The sequence below is a fragment of the Rhinopithecus roxellana genome, chromosome 11 (assembly GCF_007565055.1).
Source record: "Rhinopithecus roxellana isolate Shanxi Qingling chromosome 11, ASM756505v1, whole genome shotgun sequence".
Lineage (NCBI taxonomy): Eukaryota > Metazoa > Chordata > Mammalia > Primates > Cercopithecidae > Rhinopithecus > Rhinopithecus roxellana.
The window spans coordinates 27,768,737-27,774,570 of NC_044559.1; the positions used below are offsets into that span (position 1 = coordinate 27,768,737).

The 5,834-nt window shown below is 47.4% G+C and overlaps 1 long non-coding RNA gene across 1 annotated transcript; it reads right to left on the bottom strand.

Annotated features, from left to right (window-relative positions):
* Nucleotides 1-3,048: 3,048 nt before the first annotated feature.
* Nucleotides 3,049-5,037, bottom strand: LOC115900495. Its single transcript, XR_004060177.1, has 3 exons — nt 4,938-5,037; nt 4,119-4,646; nt 3,049-3,447 (listed from the first exon to the last, which is right to left on the bottom strand). It is a non-coding gene; the product is annotated as an uncharacterized LOC115900495 (long non-coding RNA).
* Nucleotides 5,038-5,834: the final 797 nt, after the last annotated feature.

Below are 5,834 nucleotides of genomic sequence, written 5' to 3' on the forward strand. Positions count from 1 at the left end.
TTTTTTTTTAGTAAAGACGGAGTTTCTCCATATTGGTCAGGCTGGTCTCGAACTCCGGACCTCTGGTAATCTGCCGGCCTCAGCCTCCCAAAGTGCTGGGATTACAGGCGTGAGCCACCGCACCCAGCCGTTAACCTGTCTTTTGTTCTCGGAGTCTCTGCTATGACCCTTATGATAGGTAAGGGAAGGTATGCCACCTTTTGGACCCTGCAGAATGCATGCTCAGGCGCTCCGTAAATACCTTCTGTCTGTAGAAATATTGATAAAATAATTAATCATTTGCTGAGCATTTACTCTGCACATGCAAAAATTGAAAATGGCCCACGTTTCTAGGGGGAAATGTTACCACTGAATTTATTGATTCTGGCTTCTGAACACTTCTTCAAGAAGCTGGTTAGTAGAGTAGCTACCTACGTTCAGAAAATTCTTTTTTTTTTTTTGAGACGGAGTCTCGCTCTGTCGCCCGGGCTGGAGTGCAGTGGCCGGATCTCAGCTCACTGCAAGCTCCGCCTCCCGGGTTTACGCCATTCTCCTGCCTCAGCCTCCCGAGTAGCTGGGACTACAGGCGCCCGCCACCTTGCCCAGCTAGCTTTTTTGTATTTTTTAGTAGAGACGGGGTTTCACCGTGTTAGCCAGGATGGTCTCGATCTCCTGACCTCGTGATCCACCCGTCTCGGCCTCCCAAAGTGCTGGGATTACAGGCTTGAGCCACCGCGCCCGGCCCAGAAAATTCTTAAGAGAAATCAGTGTTGTATGGGGATTCTTCATTATCAGGTTAATTTGGACTATAAATACTCTCTTAATTGGTCTGTAGTGAAATTACCAACGAATCCCAAAGCACCGAAAATGTGTAGTTATTCACACATACACAGGTCAACGACACAGGACCCTCTAGGAACACCAGTGCACTGCCTTTATTTGCAGAAATTATACATATGCTCTCGATTCAAGCCTCAAGGCTAATTACTGATCCTCGTTTATTAAAAATGTGAAATTTTAAATTAAATCTACATTTAATCAAATATTTCATTAAAGTAATTTTAAAATGTTTTGCAAGCTACACTATTAACATATTAAGAATGTTACACAATGTCCACCTTTATTAACTCGTCAATTAGTCAGCATTTACTGCCTGGGTGACTGCTTTCCAACAGGAATTGTCAAGCCTCCAAGAGTTAATAATGGAAATAGGCTGCAGGAAATCAGCTTTTCACTTTTCTCATTTTATTTTCTAACTTCCTGTCCCTAAGTCAGATTCTGCAGTACATTTTTGAATATGAAGATTATCACCTGAGTAAGAAAAAAATCATGTTGTTGTTACTTATGTCTAGTTATTTATTCATGTCATAAAATAGCTCCTTTATCAGTTGAAAGCTCCTGGAATTACTTCTGATTTAAAGATTATAATCACTTTTTCCTCCCAGGACTGAGCCTCGTGGCTCACCATGCAGGCACACCTTTCACGTAACTGATGTGTTCAGTGCCGTCAGCCTGTTATTTCCTAGGGTCTTCTAGAGTGGACCACCTCTGGAGCCACTGTGGCCGTAGCTGTGGTGAAAACTATCCAGTGGTTGTCCTTTTGCGTGGTTCAAAGTCAATAGAGATGGACAATTTTAGTCGTTGAAATTGTACTGCTAAGCAGACATACCAAACCCATGAACTGGATCAGAAGTGAAAGCTAGGATGGGTGTACATTCAAAATACCCACACTCGTATTATGGTGGCACATTGAATACTAAGGGGATGAATATTTTTGAGACACAAAATGCCCAGATTAGGGATTTCAGGAACCGTTTGTGTCTCTATAATACACAAGTAGTGTGATGAAATGGGGTAGTGTGCTTTGATGGTTTTATCCTCCGGAAAAAATGGAGGCTCCCACCAGACCTTGTAATATACGTTGTCATGAATCAATCTCACCTTCAATTTACTTTCTGTATTTTTGACCTACTTGAGGCTCTCAACTCTTTATTGGCAGACTAGAGTGTCTCTCCTTAGCACACAAACCAGGGAGATACACTCAGATTGCATCTGTTTCCCTTCTAAACGGAAGACTGCTTCATTCTTCTCTCCCCACTGCCCATTTTCCAAATGATTTCCACGATTCTCTCAATATGACCCAGTCTCTCAGACTCGGAATGTTCCAAAATCTCACCATCCTATGGGCAGAAGTAGCACTTTGCTTTCCGGCTCAGTCCCAACCCCAAAACTCCACTGCTGCCCTTGGTTGCCTTCCCCGGGGAGGTCTTCTCCTCTCTACGGTTTCAGGGGGAACAGGGAGCCGTACTCATGATGGGATTTGGGCCAACCCATCAACACCGGTAACACTGTCAATGTGTCTGTGCAGCTGAGATGTGCATTATTTAGAAACCACTGGGCATGTCAACTGGAAGGCCATGTGTTTGGACTGTTCAGATTGGCAAGTGACTGTCTGCTGAAACTTCCTCTGCTTCCTGTAACAGAACTCAACTTCTCCAGCGTACTGTGCAGAGCAACTTACGTAAGAGCTGTGCGCCCAGAGTCAGCCCCTGGCATTTCATAACTCAGCTTTGGTAACCGTGTGGTAACATGATTCAGATATTTTGCAAGCTGGTAACCTTTACTGGTAAGTGGTATTACTACCTCCTACCAGAGCTCTGCGTTTACCACTGAATCAAGTAAACTCCTCACTCCCTTAGAGTGTCTAATACAAAAGCAGCTTATTGTCAAATAAATAAATAAATACAGTTCGAGGTGGGCTTTACTGAACTGGAATGAAAATCTGGGCATCTTTAGCTGTGGCTGGAAGTTAACCTCTACCCGGTCCTGCTCAAGGGGATTTCTTTCTAACTATGCTCACTGTCCTAGGCTGAGTCTCCAGTCCTTGTATGTGTGTGTGTGTGTGTGTGTGTGTGTGTGTGTGTGTGTTTTAATGACATGAAGAATAATAAATTGGTTTGGGGGATGAATCACTATTTTAATAATTGTTTTTTTTTTTTTCTTAAAAAATCACTGTATAAATGTCTGGAATTCTGAATTTCAGATGAAAGATCTCAATTTCTTCTGGTGATAAGCATTTGTCTATACCTTAACCAGGGATACGTCTGCACTGGCTCAGGTCTGCTCACATTGTGGGCAATCTCTCTTTCTCTCTGTCTCTTTGGCTCTAGATAGGTGTACTCGCCTGTCTGTCTTGGGATTCATGAACTCATTCTTCTCTTCATTCCTCTTGATCACATTCCTCCCAAGAGAGAGGCTGTTTCTCCACTCTCTGATGTTTCTGCCCTATTCCTGCTCAGGTGGCTTCTTGGGGAATCCCCAACGGCTCTCCTCCTCCCACCAGGGACTTGGCAGGCTGCAGGCTCAGGTCGTGTTATGGAGTTACTGGTTCCCGGGCATGGCCACGTCCCAGCAGAATAACTTCTCAATTTCCAGTAGCACCCCCTCAGCACCTGAAATTCAGAAGACCTGAAACAAACACACTGAGAAAGTGATTCTGCAGGTAGAACTAGAAGCTGCCCAGCTGCTCCGTTCCCAGCCTGAGAAAGCCACCCAGGAGGAAGGGGACATCTGAGGCACACGAGGCCTTTTGTGACCAGCAGCCTGATGCCCGACCTGGGCCCTTCTCTGTAGTCCCTGGACCCCCACTGTCAGGTGCCCTTTCACACCTCACAGACCCTGGACAGGTCCAGCCTCCACTCACCCTTGGGCCCCAGGCCAATACGACAGCCCCTGTCTCCAGGTCCAGGCCCCTCCTTTCACCCCAGGATCCTGCCTTTCCCTGCTGGGCACCAGTCTTATAGTCAGTCTGGCCCCTGCCCCACAAGGCTTTCCCTTTCTCTGCTCCTATCTGTCTGAAGACCAGCCTCCCTGCACCCAACCAGCCTCCCTGGGCCTCCCTGTTCCCGAGCTCCTGTGGGTTGACTCCTTGTTGGGTCATCTCCTGATAATTTGCCTGAGGCTTTTCTAGCATCCATGCCTTTAGCTCATGGTGCTGCTTCTTAATCTGCTCCCTTAGGAAATGAGGGGAGGTAGAGAAAGAGCTCAAGACTTGGGGGCAGATGGACAAGGTTGAATCTCTGGGTTTGACCCCTCTGTGTGCAGGATTTGGCTAATTTATGCCAGCTCCACCTCCTCACCTGCAAACCAGACCCAATAGTGGCCATGTCATGAGGTCGTTGGTAAAGGTTGGATAAGGCTCTGAGAGCAGCTATGACACAGTGAACACAGATTAGGAACCAGTAGGCATCAGTGGACTTTCCTTCCTGTGACTCCTTGGGCCTTCTCTGGTGGTCCCAGCTCCATGCGTCAGGCTAGTCTCAGGCTCACCCATGTTCCCGGCCCATCAGAGTCTGTAGTCTCTAGAGATAATGTTCATTATAGGCAACACGGAGCCCTTGCTGTGAGTCAGGCACAGTCCTGGGCACTTTGCAGGCATGATCTCACTCAGTCCTCTGCACAGCCCTGTGTGTTGCTATTTGCAGTTGAGGCCTTGAGGCTTGAAGAGGTGGAGCCGCTGTCTCACTGCACCTGTGGTCAGGGTCAGATCCCACATGTGTCTTCAGGACCATCTGTGCACATGGAGTTCATACATTTCTCTCTTAAAGCTCAGACCTCTTCTCAGAGCTTCAGGAAAGTATATCCAGTGAACAAGTGGACGGTTCCACCTGGGGACATCAAAGGCCCGTCAGTCATGGCCTGTCCAGAGCAAACCTAGCGATGCCCAGAGCAAGACCTGGCTTCATCCTCCCTAGACCCTGGTTCACCTCACTTCCTCTGGGGCCTCCATCACAGCCAGAACAACAAAGTCTGCCCAGTTGCACACACCAGAAATCCGGCAGTCATCCCTGGCCCTCCCTCCCTCCCTGCTTCCCTCCCTTCCTCCTCCCTCTTTATTTCTCCCCAGCCCTGCACGATCCATTGCTAACCCCCCCCCCAAATGTGCTCCCTAGACATACCCTGTACATTGTTCTCTGTCTGTATGGCTGTATTCATGGTGGAACCTCACCTTCTCTTGTCTGTTTCTGGCACTCATTTTCATCCCATACTGCACTTGTACCTAGAAAGAAAATGGCCTTTTACACACTCAGTCTCTCTTGTGTCTAAACTGCTTTGGTGGCTTTTCAATGATCTTTTGCTGAAGACCCAAATCCTTAATGTGGCAAGGAGGCCCCACGCCCTCTCAGTCCGTCTCTCCCTTAGCCTTTCCTTCTCATGTCCTGGTTCCTTCTCAGGTCCTTCTCTTGGCTCCTTGGGGGGCCTCCTCCCGCAGGGTCCTTGCTCTGTTCTCTGGGACCCATGTCACTTAAGGAGGGCAGACTCTGCAGGTCTCAGGAAAACACTGCTCTTGTGGCAGCCCAGACTAGCCCAGGCCCCGTACGCTGACGCCACCATGTGTATGTCTTGACTTCAGGGGCTGGTCGTCTCTGTTTTGCACTGGCATGGTGTGTGCTTTGCCTTGCCTAGTTGGTAAAATCACACCTCTTAGGCTCAGGCATGGGCATTCCCCTGTGGATACCACCTCTCATGTTCTCCATGGTAAATACTCATCCTGGCTTCTAACCCGGGGCCTGCCCATGTCTGTGATCTCATTGGTATGTGTTGACTAGATGAACAAATCGATGCAGTAATAGATGAGAGAAAGAGGAGCATAAATCTGTTCAATGGAGAATTAAGGTACAGCAAGGTTTCCTGTGTGAAAGGAGCCTATGTCTCAGATTGATACCATATCAACTCTATTTATGAAGAAATATTTATTGAACGTTCCTATGGATCAGTTGCTTTCATGGGTATCTCCTCTGGGAAAATACACCCCAGTTAAATCCTCAAGCCATACAAACTTAGCATCAGATGTT